Source organism: Passer montanus, unplaced genomic scaffold (assembly GCF_014805655.1).
Source record: "Passer montanus isolate IOZ18808 unplaced genomic scaffold, ASM1480565v1 scaffold26, whole genome shotgun sequence".
NCBI lineage: Eukaryota > Metazoa > Chordata > Aves > Passeriformes > Passeridae > Passer > Passer montanus.
In genome coordinates, this window is record NW_024367261.1 from 6,821,549 (window position 1) to 6,835,321 (window position 13,773).

Consider the following 13,773-nt stretch of genomic DNA (forward strand, 5'->3'; position numbering starts at 1 on the left):
CGGGGCGGGGCGGGGCGGGCTCCGGGGGCGGGGAGCGCTCCCAGCCCCGGGGCGCCTCTGCCGCCGCGGTGCCCCGGGTGCTGGCCCCGCGGGCTGGGCGCGCACCGACAGCGGCACTGTCCCGGCCTCAGCTTCCTGGCAAAAGCACACGCTCGTCCGGCACCGGGAGAGCTCGCAGCTGCCCCCAAACAAGGGAGAGCTGGGGTGTCACAGCCAAAACAGTCCCAGGATGAAGTATTTATGTGCTTACTTATATATTTATACAGAGAACCTTCACAGGGGAAAAAATGGGAAAATGAGTAGTAAGCTTTAAGGGATATGTTTATGTTACAAGGGAAATATGGCCATTGAAAAGGTACTTCTGCCAGGCTCATCTTATCTGCAGCAGGAGTGTTCTTTGCCCGCCCCGGACAATGCGGTGTTGTGTTGCAAGGAGAGCTCTGTTCGGCTCACAGCTGCTGGCATGCTCGGAACCTGGGATATCCCACAGGGTCCTTGCGGGCTTGGTTACACGCTCTTCAACAGGCCGGTCCTTTTCTTTCCTTCAAGTAATTGCCAGCTGTGGTAGCTGAAACTGTAATAGTGGCTTAAAATGTGCCATGTTGAAATGCCCTGCTTATGCTGTGCAAGGGAGTGCTGTGCTGGAAAGGCCAGGCAAAGGCTGCTCAGTGGGGAAGGAGATTTACAAAAACAACATTCTCTTAGTATCATTTTAGTGGTGCCACTTTGAATGTATGTGAAAATATACATGTACATACATGCACACATGTACTTTAAGTGGAAAAAGTAAGAGGTTTGGAAGAACTGGATAGCCACGCATGAGAGTTCTTAACGTTTTCCATTATAAGTTGCTCTTTCCAGTTTAAAATTTGCCAGCCTGAAACTCTCTGGATGGAACTTTCCATGGGCTGTGTCTGCCACAAGCAGGCTGCTTGTTGAGCTTTGGCTAAAAACATTGATCTGCTTTTGGGAACAGAATAAAAGTGATTTATGACACACACGGTACAGATAATATCAAAGCTTTTTTTCACAGTGGAAATCTAGTACCTCTGGGAGGGTGACTTCAAGTTTAGACATGGTCGGGTTTTTTTTTAATCAAGGAAATGCCTTTCACTGTGTTTGTGAAACTGCCCAAGAGCCATCAGCTGCCAGAGTTCTGGGGGGAAAGCCACACACAATCCATGTGGATACTCAGGGGTCAGCACATAATATTTCTGGAGACTGTAAGTGTTCTTCTCCCCTTCACATTTCCTCTGTGACTGGACTCCACCTATTTCTGCCACTAGAGGAGCAGGATGGGACATCACCCAGCTCCAGGCACAGGAACTGTGTGTCTCTGTATTCAGTGCTCAGCCATCTGGGCTGTGTGCGGTGGTGGAAACAGCTGATCCGGAAAACAGCTGGAAGGAGGGAAAGACAGATGGAGAAAGTCAGGCACAAGAGCACAAGAAGGAAGGAGATGGCAACTCTGAAGTGGGTTAGCACAAGAAGCCCAGTGAAGGGAACTAGAGCAAAGCTGGCTACAGATACAAAGGAGCAGAGCAATCCTTTTACCTTGCACTGTAGCCATCAGGACTTCCAAAATGGAAATTTCATCTGGAATATCATGTTTAATACCCACTCATAGGCCTATCTTCCATTTCTAATATATTTTGAATTAACTTATCTTTTTGACTTCCACAGGATCCCATGGGTTCTGCTGTTTAATTATGTGCTGCATGAAAAAGTACTTCCCTTGGTTTGCTTTAAAGCAGCTGCCTTGTAATTTCATTGAGGGCTGTCTTGTTCTTGTGCTCTGAGAAATAAACAAGTAATCATTGCTTAATCACCTCCCCTATGCTTTTTCATAACTTCATATACCCCGAGTTGCCTCTTGTCCTCAGTGAGGACTCTAGTTCATCTCTCATTACATGGAAGTTATTGGTATCTTTGTCCTTCCTTTCCACCCTTTTCTGTTTTCTTTGAAAGGAAGAGGCTGAAGTTTTGTGCCAGTGAAATATGTTGTTCTTCATTCCTTTACCAAGGACCTCTAATATCATCCCAGTGACTTCAAAGTCTATTTTCTCACAGGTATTAGGTAATTTACAGCCTAATGTGTATGTAAAATCAAAGTTTGCTTTTTCCTGCTTACATTTACCAATATTAATTGTTAACATTGTTTAAATTGCACCACATACAACATTGTTAAATCTGTTTCAGCTCAATAACAAAACTCTGAATATGCTGAATTATTTCATATCCTTGCTAACTTGGTCTTCTTATCTCCCTTTCCAAAAACTTAGAGTGTTCAACAGGACAGATTTATTTGCATTAACTTCCAATTCAACATTTATTCTCATCCTTTATTTATTTTCTTTTGAGCAGCTAGTAAACACAGGGGAAGTATTTCCTGTGATTCTGTGATTATTTAATATTTTCGGGTGTGAAACCTTACCCCTTCTTGTATCTGGAAATACAAATATACTTTCTTGACAGGATCACTCTTAGTGTTTAGAGAACACTAATAAATTTGTGGTGTATGACTTCTGGACAATGACTATAGTTTCCCCATTATACCATAGTTTTCTGTGTGTCTTTCCTTCTTAAAAGACTCACAGCCATCAATAAGAGTACTTTAAAAGCTTACACTAAATTCTAGTACAGTCCAATATTATAATTTCCTTTCATGGGAATATGAACTCCCTGTTAGGTAGCTCCCTGTTACTTAACTTTTAAAATGTTTCCCCCTCTGTATCCTTGTAAGAAAGACAGGATATATTTCTTCAGAAAAGCAAATCAGACTGTTTGGAAATAGAAATATAACCACTTTATCATTCACCTTGCAACATTGATCACATGAATTTTATATCAGGTTCCTTTTTTTAGGGAAACCAACTGTTAATGAGAAACAAATAATTCTGAATTAAAATTAGAAATTAGGCAAGAAACATCCAGGTGGTCTTCCTAATAGTTTTCCTCTCTGAATTTGCACTGTTCCATGGCTTAACTGCGTTTTACTTGATAAACACATTATTTTGTTAAGCTTATCTACTGTTATTAAACTTATATTCAGCTGTGAGCTTTTAAAGACTTTTTTAAAAAGTAATTTGCTATTAAAGAGAAATAGCATACAGATATTCCTGTGTTCTCTTTCATATCAAGGCCTGTTTGCTAGTAAATCTATTTTTGGGTGACTAATTTTACAAACCTGGCAATTTTGCAGCTCATAGAATTCTCCCATAACTAAAACTTGGAAAAATCTCAAAAAGATTTGGTAGTTTTGCTGTTGCAACTATGAAAGAAAATATGTTGACAATTTAACTGATACATAGTTACAAATGCAAGAGTATTGGCGCAGTTAAACTTACTCAGGAAGTTAATGTCACAATTCAGGTTAGGCCTGGGTTATTGGGATGTTTGTACTGTTCAGGCAATAGTCAGCAAATGAAAAAAAATTTTATCTGTTCACTGGCAATTCCTGGCAAGATTACCAACCTTCTACGTGTCTCCCTGCAGAGATTCCTAATTTCAGCAAAGCATTAAGCATTTCAACAAAGCATTTAAGCCTATAGAATAGGCTTATATCCCATGGGATTGCAGTTTTCATTGAATTTTAACTAATGCTTTGGTGCCTTGACATGTCAGAGCCAAAATAAAGTCAGTTGGTGGGAAAAAAATGTGTGAAGATAAGAAAAATATAATCCTTTCTCAGTCTTATATAAAGTACAATGAAACAAACCTGTGTGCAGAATAGAACAGTATGAGTATTCTGATTATTTGAAAATATAGGAAGAGGATTGTTTCTTGGGTATTTTGATTGATTACCCCAAATGTACGTTAAAATAACCATTAGATAATAAATGTAAATGTACCAAACAAAGTATCTCCAGGAAGGGTGTGTTTACTAAGCAGTTGCAATCAGAATGATTGAATGGGATGCACTCAAGGATGTTTTGTTCTGGGTGGCTGACAGCCTTCAGTCTAAGTTTTGATTTAAAGAAGTGCTGTGGACATGGCAATAGACAGTGGAGCATCTGCTCTCTGTAGATTATTGTGTGTGTGCACGTTTGTATCCATCAACTTACAGATGTGTGTGAGTGCTGAAACTGCAGGCATTTGCTGTGTGCTCACACACACTGCACACAACTCATGTGCATATTAACAGTTTAGTTTTCTTATAATGTTAGTGACAGGAAAATATTATTGGTTGTAGCTGAAGTTTGTACAAGATTATATAATATTATATATATCAAAACCTAGTAATAACCTCATAAAAAGGGTGATGTATTTTCTTACGTTGTGTGTACACACTGGTGCTTTGCTGAACCAAGCTCAGAATTCTTGAAACACTGAGGTAAAAAGGAAATGCTGGTCTGGGAGCTACTGGAATCTATGGGGGCCATAAGGAAGTGGACAAGAAAGTACAAGTCTAGAGTGCAACATGTGACACCAAAACATTGAAAGGTCTTTAGTATTAACTACAGTGCAGGGAACATCTGATTTAAACACAGAAGTTTTTTTAAGCAGTAGGCAGACTTCCAACAACCTCTGTGGTTACCAGGGATGCCTTTAAATGTTCATATTTTTCATGTCACCTAACATGTGATGATACATAGCAGTAATATTTGCAATTTTATAAATTAATCCCTGCTTTTCCCTTGTCCTCAGGAACAAAATTTAATTAAAAATTAATGTTTTATTAATTGAGAGTATCCAGTCTTTAATTCTGAAAAAGTTTCAAAAATCTCTTATTTGGAATAAACTAGAAGGAAACATTCTCTGTAAAACAATCACAGTTGTTTATATCAAAAGTATATAATTTCATGATTATGCTTAATCTATTTTCAAAGGCACGGGTTTTATGCATACTATTTATACTGTGAACTGTCTGATTAGTGTCAATGAATTTCAATGTATAAGCCACTACCTTACAAAAGTCTTTAAGAGTAGTTTGATTGGACATTCACTTTTATGACCTGGACCTCAGCTTTTGCACCAGCACTGATGTGTAGCCGGTGGAGAAAAGTTCCTAATCCAAGTTCCCTCTATAGAACTTTTCAAGCCATTTACTTTCTCCATACTTCAACATAAGTTATGAAAAATTTTGTCTGAGGCTAAATTACTCTCCAGAACTCCCAAGTTACAGCCTCAAAACTGGTGGTTTCCAGGAAAGTGGTTCTGCTACATTCCAGGCTTCCAGGTGTGTAAAAAAGCACCAGCCAGGTCTTTAAAGCACTTGTGGTACAGCCACCACAAGTGGTGCTATGCTCTGGAAGATGGACAATTCCTCTGATTCAGAACTTCCCACCTACCACCAAAATCATGGCGAGGATTTCCTCCCTCTCAGCATCTCACTGCCAACTCTTCCCCAGGGAAAGCCCTTCCTCTGTCACTGTGGGACAGGGTGTATGTGTTACCAATATGTACCTCTCTAGAAACAGAAACTGAAAACTCAAATATGTGTTTCTTTCTAAATGTGCTGGAAGGAAATGAAGATGAGGGAGACAGGCTCTTCTCCACAGTGCCCACTGAGAGCACCAGAGGCAGCAGGCACAAATTTTAAGACAGAGAGAAAGTAAAACAGAGACAGAGAAAATCCCCTTTTATTTTGGTGGACATCAGGTGCAGGAGCCGGGGGGTCACAGAGGTTCAGCCAGAGACAGGAGATTGGTACCTGCAACAACCGAGCCAGAAGGCACTGATAAACCTCCAGAGGCAGGAATAGGCGTGCCTTGGTTCCCCTTTCTCTGGGAAACGTTGATTGACAAGGAATCTTTTACAGCCCAGAAGAGAGAGCTAGTGCTGACATTGGGGACAGGCTGTCTCCGGCACCTCATCCCCGTGGGAAATAATGTCCTTAGGAATCCATACACGTGCAGAGATGCACAGTGCTCCAGTGCCAAGGCACAAGACTCAATGGAGCCCCTGGGGAGCTGCCATGGAGTTCTTTCCAGACCCTCTGCAGCACCATCCAGGGATGGTGTCCTGGCTGTCCCTTGCCAGCAAGGTGAACTGACTTAGAGCAGGGCTGAGAGCTGGGAAAAATGGGCAGCAGAGCCTGGTACTCAACTGGGTCCCTTCCTCTTCTGGATACTTGTGTTTAGTTTCAGTTTTCTCCTTCTCTTTTTCCTTGCTGGATGCCATTCTCTCTCCTCTGCCCAGGGCTCACTTCCCCTCCTTTTTCTTGGCTTTTTGTTTTCTTGTGAGGAGCGTACAAAACTTTCTACCCCACAGTGAAGGGTAGAAAGGGGATGAGATAGGGACAGGTAGGATGAACTGCAGTCAGCTCTTGATTTAACCAGAGCTGCCTCCCTCCTTCTTTCCTCTGGCAGGCTCCCTAGTTCTCCTGCACATACCAGACAGCCTAAACCAGTCTCTGGGCTGTTTGGAGACAAAGTAATGGGTGCCTAAAGCAGAGGTGTTGGAGTCTACAGGTGACAAGGGACAGCCTGGAGCAGGAAGAGACTCTGTCCCTCTTTTGTCTCTGCTCTACAGAGGAGATTTCTTGGGCTGGTTTGCATCAGACCTTTCTTCAAGGGCCTCCTTTGAGAACACAGAGTTCCTCACTGGGAGTGTGACCCTTGGTTCATTGGGGAGCTGCATGGCCTAGGGAGCCTGCAATCACTCTCCAGCCAAGAAAAGGTTTGCCAGCTTCATTCCTTTGGGATTTCCTCTGCTCTTGTGAGACAGAGCCCTTTGGAGCCATACCACCTTCTGTGGTGGAGGATTCTGCTTTGGGAAGCTGTCTCTGGAGGGATTTTGCAGGTGTTGAGGCAGTGTGCTGAAAGAAGGCCAGCAGCTGCCTCAGGAAGAGGTCAGCTGCTGGTGGCTTCTCAGCCACGCTGAAGGAACAGCAGCACAAGGTTCTCCAAGTCAATCCCAGAGCTGGCCTGGGGCAGGAGGCTGTGCTCCACAGCTGTGCAGGTGCTCTGAGCCAGCTATCAGAGCTCTTGTGCTTCAGGAGGGAAGGAAGGCCAATGTTGCTTCCCAGCACTTGATTCCAGCCAAGCCCACGTTACGGAAGGCTTGCCGTCCATGCATTTTCCCCCAGTACACAAGTCTACCCCAGCAAAGGTGAGCTACCAGAAACACCAGCTTTTGAAGGACGCAGTCCCTTGGCAGGCAAGTGCAGGTCCCCTCCTGGTGCCTGCTCATCCAGCAGCTGCAGTCCCTGCTTATGCTTTCAGTTCCTCCAGCTGTGCCTGCCTGCTGCTCCTCTGCATGGCTGCCATGCACTCCCTGTAGAGCTCTGTCATGAGAAGCTCTGCCAGGAAGGCTCTGCAGGAAGTCCTTCAAGGGCTCCCAGTGAGCCTTTGGAGACTCCAGACCAGAAAGGAGCTCTTCCAGCATCAGGTCAGAAGGGCTCACCTTGAGGTCAGCCAGCAGCAGCACAGCTTGTCTTCGCCAGCATCCAGGATCTCCATCAGCTCGTGAAGGGCTATTCTGCTGGCAGCTCTGTGGAAGATCCCCTCTCTCACAGGTCCCTCTTGCTTGCAGGATGCCCAGGAGCTGGATGGGCCAGGGCAGTGTGCCATCCTCCTCACAGGGGGATGCTAGAGCTGTCCAAAGAGCGCCCTGCTGCAGCTGGAGCACACCTGGCTGGGCCCTGGGCAGCAGCCACCGGGCTCCAGCACAGAGCAAAGGGCCAGCACAGCCCCTTCCTGCTGCTGCTGCTGATCCTTCCTGCTGTGAAGGAGCACTCACCCTTATCCAAAAGGAATGTTACCTGCTGAAAGGGTCTTCAGAGATCACGGGATAATGATTTTGCATATTTGCAAATATTAGTGAATTAGAATTGGAATCTGTTGATGCAAAATGAAAGACAACAGAAGACAACGAATAGAGGCTTACACACACTCTTAGCTTGTGATTCAATCTACCAACACGAGGCCTTCCGTGTACAGGCCTGAGATAACTTTAGAGCCTAGTTTCTTTTCCTGCTGCTCAGAGGGATGTCTTGACTTTTAATAAAACCACTGGTCATAAAGCAGGCACATGAGCATATAGAAGGATTCTCTTTTTATCATTTACTAGTGAATTGAAAAGAAGGTGGTTTACATAGGATCTTTTCGTGAGCTCTACTGCTCTTCATTCCAGAACATTTTGAGATGTAGAAGCCTGTGTAATACAGCTTGAAACTAAAAACTAAAAGGTATTTTTTGATGTACAAAATGAGAAACTGTAAATATTGAAATTTTATATGAATTCCTCATAGCTCATATGAAAAAAGTTTGCATGAAACTTTGTTCATGGAACTACTTCAGGATCCAGTAACTACTGGACATGGCAGATTTCAGTTCAATTACATTTAAGGAAATCAAGAGAAGGTTTTATAAAGAAAACAGAAGATGTCTAGAACTATTAAAACAGTATTTTTTTCATTTGTATTTTTAATAAGGGATTTGCGTAACAGTTGAGTAAAGGCAAATCATAGAACATTAAGGTTTTTGATAATAAAATTCCTTCAAACTCCAGTTTACTAGGAACCATCGGTGTATACAGGATAACTCTTCCTACCTATGTCAAATGAAAACTGAACATGAAAGTAATTTATTACAGAGCAACTTTTCAGCTTCTTTAAATCATAATTCAGTGGCAGTAGGTTTTTATTTAATATCATCCCACTCTTCACAGTGCAGGTCCCTTAGATTTTGTTCTCTGCTACCACCTAGAGGAGAAACTGTACAGCACAGAGAAAAATAAATTTAACTTTCCCAGGAAGTTAGATAAATAGTTTAATTTATTTTTTCTCTCCAGAAATCCTTTTTGCAGTAATTATAATAGGTGGGTAAAAACAGCTGTTGAAACCAGTCAAGACTTAGAGTTAGCAAAAAGATATTTCAGAGTTTTTAAAGCTGTTTTAAAGCTGTACTACAGTTTTATAGAAGGAGAAAATAAACTGGCATAATCAAACAAGCCCTTTCAACTGTAGTTAAAAATCTTATGGAAAAGATTCAATTACATTTCAGGAATCATTCAGTACTGGTGCATAGATTCAGACAGCCAAGATCTACAAAGTTTTTTGTCCACTAATGCTATCAGATAACAGTGCTCAGCAGCATGTATAGCCTGAATAAGATATTCAGTAATATTAGTGCTAACTGAACACTTTGTCCCTCAGTACATGGTAAAAGAGGTTTAATTGTGTGCATTATTTTTCTAGTTGTGGACAGTCACTACTTTTCCAAATAATGTCTGAAGGACAAAAAGAATTAGAGATAAGTATGGTTTGAAGCTGATTAATGTTATTTAGTATTACCAAAATATTAATTATGTAATTACAAGAAATTCTAGGTTGCAAAGATTTTCTAACTTTTTTTGCCTTTTTCTTCTTTAAATTGGTACTTCATTACCCTGCTTGTGTGAATACCTGTGGAAATCTGGTTAACACCTGCTCAGCTAAAATCTCATGCACCCTCTCACTGTCTCTTCTCGTGATTACTGAAACTTTTTTCCTCCAGCATTGGCAAGTCGGACATTGTCATATCAGAAAGCTACTGCAAAGTGTATTTTCCAAATTCACTTCTTAGAACACGTCACTCTTAGTTTTGCATATTCTGTTTCACTCCTTCTCATGCCGTTCTTCCTTTTCTCGGTTCCCATTGTCTATTCATCCACCCTAAGACAAGCGTTAGCCCTTATGTTAGATTTTCAAATGAGCACTCTTGGCTTTTCTTCTAAACTTGCCATTTTACAATTAGGAGTTGACCCCAATAACCATGCAAGATTAAAATACTATCCTCTTTTTAATTACTTCTTAAAACTTTTCTTTTTCTTATTGTTTCAAGGGGGAGGGGGAAATGCTTTTCTACTGAAAGCTTGTCAACAGAGGCTTGTTATGCTGAGATCACAGCATATTCACTGATTAGTGCTGTCTTATTGTTTCCTTGGCCTTCTATGCCAGCTGGTCTATATCCAGCTTTGAGTCCTGCCTCCTACTTAGATCATTAGCCCCTTCAGCCGGAGCTGCCTGCTTTATTGTGAGCTTGTGTAACATCCAGCAAAACAGGGTCTTCCTCCATGAATGCCACTGCTTGGCACAGTGATAATAACATAATAAACATATTACTGCTGGGATTATCGTTATGTGTGTAATATTTATATGTGTGGGGAAAAGGTCTCAAGGATTCAAGACCCACTAAACTCCTACCAGAAAGAACATGACCCAGTTAACAATGAGATCTTTAGGTGTATTTTCATCACCGGCAAAAGCAGGACCCCTGCTGATCAATCTGGAAAACATTGATGATGTTTGTTTTAAAGGCAGCCACTTACTAGACCCTCCTGGATGGATCAGTTTTTTTGCTGCCTCAAGCCAGCATAATCAAAGAAAAATTGTGGACACTTTTAAGAAAGAGAAACTGAGATGCTCACATTCAAAGTCTCATGTCAATCACATCTGTAAGCAGATATCTTAATGCTGGCACGCCTTTTGGCTGTCTCATAAGTGTGAGGCTACTTTTATTTAAACAAGGAGGCATAGTTAAGGAGAACAATTTAGATTAAGTTGGCCACTGTCTGCTTTAGCAGTTGCTCGGAGAGAGCACCATGACTACAGTATTAAGTGAACAAATTCCAGGTTTCTTAGCAGTGCAATAAAATAAAAAGTAATCATCTGTCCTACTATAAAGCTGGTCATCCAAATTGCAGTTTAGCTTTATTAGTGGTCCAGGTAGACCAATCTCATAGCACAGCATGCATTTCCCAAAAGGCTAAGATGAGAGAAAACTGGGCCTTCAAGTGCCATCAGAATGGTGCAAGAGGAAAGTACACAAAGATCCTTCAAATGAGAGGCTAGATGTTATATGTATAACAAGACTGCATCTATTGGAAAGTTGTTTGAGTATTTCCCTCTCTGCCTCAGTCCTACTATTTAGCTCCTCTTTCAGAAGTCACTCATTTACCACTAGCAAGAAGCCTGGTAAACTGAACTGGCAGAAATGTAATGAGCTTGTCTTTGCTGAATGTTTTTCACTGCATATTTTACAGCTCATCTAAGAAATGGGTTGATTGGCAGTGGTGCACTCTTCTAGGTTAAGTCAAACATTACTGATTTTCCGTACCTGTTGTCTTGTTCGAGCAATGACTCTCTTAATTACTTTGGAGGATTTAAAATGTGTGAAATAAGCAATGAAAATGGTTAATGTAGGTGAAAGCTTCACTCCTCACATATTGCTGGTAGAGATTTACTGGCTATAAGGCCAGAAGTGACCCTGATGGATGTGAAGTCTAAACAAGCTTCATTTTGGAATGATTAATTTTTCCTTTTGTCTTCCTCTGTAGCTTTCTTTACACTAAATCAGCTTTGGACTTCAATTGGAAAATATGTACTATATGTAGACATTAAGCACCAAAAATTATAGCCATAAGTTGCTTCCTTACATTTACATTTGAAGAAAATTTTGGTAAATTTTTCAGTTTTCTTTGCATGTTTTCCCTTTGTCTGCATTAGTGAGAAACTGTTGAGTTTCACTACAAAAAGCTTGTACTATGGAAGTGGCCAAGGCATCATGAACACCTGAACTCTCAAAAACTCATTCTGCACACATGGTAATGAAGCTTGTCTCAGAAAATTAGAAGGTTTAGAGGTTAAAGATTGGGGGGGGGTGGCAGCGGGGGCAACCAACTCGTGTGGTAAAATCAGCTTTTCGTAACAAGTATTTCTTGTTCAGACCAGAGCCTAACTTTAGACAGGCAGATTCTCTAGCGTTTAAAATTCCTAAGGATAGAAAAAAGTATATTTCTATTGAAGCTCTTTTAACAAATAATTGCCCTGAGAGACAGAGAGAGAGAGGTGAAAAATGAATACTTAGTGTAGAGGAAGGACTGATTCTCCTGTCATGAACAGGTAAAATAGAAGATATAACTTTGTAATATTTGTAACCACAATCCTAATTATCTTTAAATCAGAAACCAATTCTGTTACTAACTCTTATTAAATAGGAAATTCCAAAACAAGAATGCCAACCTACAAATTAAAAATACCTTCCAGTTCCTTCCCAGTCCATTTTTTCACACGGACAGCATCAGGTGTCAACAGAAGGGTGCTGAAGTTGGTGATCCTGAAGTGGTGCTGGACAAGAAGACAGCTAGTCCTGGCAACCTTCTCTTTGGCAGGGTACAGTCCTCTTGGTAATGGCAACTCTCAGAACCTTTTTCTGTGTTTTCCTTCAGCATAATTTCTGAGAAGCAATTAGACCTGCTCCTGAACCTCAGTTGAACATGTGCCCAATGTGACTCTGCCTTTTCCAGCTGGTTCCATAGGAATACTTTCTTTCTTCCATCCCATTGTTAGAATTCTTGGTCCAGTGCAGGCTTTCTTTATAGGAGGTCGTTGCTGCTGTCACTACAGGGGCAAAACAGCTTCTTCTGAAGTGGATGACCCAATTACTGTGCTAACAGATGGGCCAGTGTACAATGCACTTGCCAGCTGACTGCTTGCAAACGTGTTCTTAAACAGATATCATCGTAATTCACTAAGCAGGAAGTGACAAATTGTGTCCTATGTGACAGGGTATGATATGGATCTGCTGTAGTGCCAGCCTCCTATACAGTTAATAAAGGGTCTCCTTTCCCATCCCATGCACAGGCAAGGCTGACATGAGGGGGATCATCATTACACAGTTGTTGTACTCCTGTAGTTTCCATTGATGTCTGCAGCTTGCCTGAGTTATCCCTATAAGGAAGCATTTAGGCTTCTGATCTAACCTGAATTTATCTTCTCCAGCTAGACTGCAGATAACGTCTTATGGATTGCTGCACAGTGCCACTATGGGCAACATATTCCAGCTATGTGGGTTTTTCAAATGTCACTACTGATTTTAGGGGATTAGAGAGAGCTTCCTCTTGAAACCAAGCAATGTAATTATTTTGGTAGAGGATTGCAGTTTACATCTGCCATGTAAACAGGGGGATGCACCTACTTGCTTGTCTTGAAGAGGACAAAGAATGGTTTCAGCTCCACTGTGCCTACCAGTGGGAAGCATCTTCTCCACACCCATGCTGTGGGACCAGGGGAAGGAAGAGGCAGTGTGATAGTATCTGAAGCTCAGCAATACTCGGGACCTCCGTCTTGAATTCCCATATCCACAGGTTAGACCCTCTCCTCAGCCACCCTGGAGGAGCTCCCTCCGTGACTGTGCTGTCATGGCCTGACTCTCTCCAAAAGGCACTCTGACTCCCGAGATGTCCAGGAGAAAACCATAGAGTGTAACAGAGAACTAACACTGCTGAGGGTATATTGACTCTGAGCAGACCCTGATTCCTCTTTCCTTTGGGTTTGTCAACTTTTCCATGTGTTCCTACACTGTAGTTTTCACTCCAGGTGATGGAAGAAAAAGCAGAGCTGTTTGTCCTCTTTGCAAATCTTCCTCCTGCAAGATTTTTCTGGTCATAGGAGTGGCAGGACAGGCTGGTGGGTAAAAACATCCCAGAGTTTTACATTAGACTTCTGGAAGGTTAAAACTAGCCTGTGCTAGTGTTTACAGTATGGTAAATTATGACCTAATGTCTCAGCTCGCATTCAAATTTGCCTCTGCCTAATTTAGGTCAGGTTGGGTGTGCAGATAATTAAGTGCTGACTGCTTGCTGAAACTGTTTCTTTAGTTTCTCACCCATGATGGTACCATGAAATAGAGCAAAAACTCACATTACAAAGTCCAAATTTTGTTGTTTCAAGATCCCTGCAGATGTAGCATTCAGCTGCACTTTTGGATGTGGAAAAGAGTGCAAAACACATAGGTAATTCTAATATTCCCAAGGGACATAACAGAAAGAAAACAAAATTAAAACCAC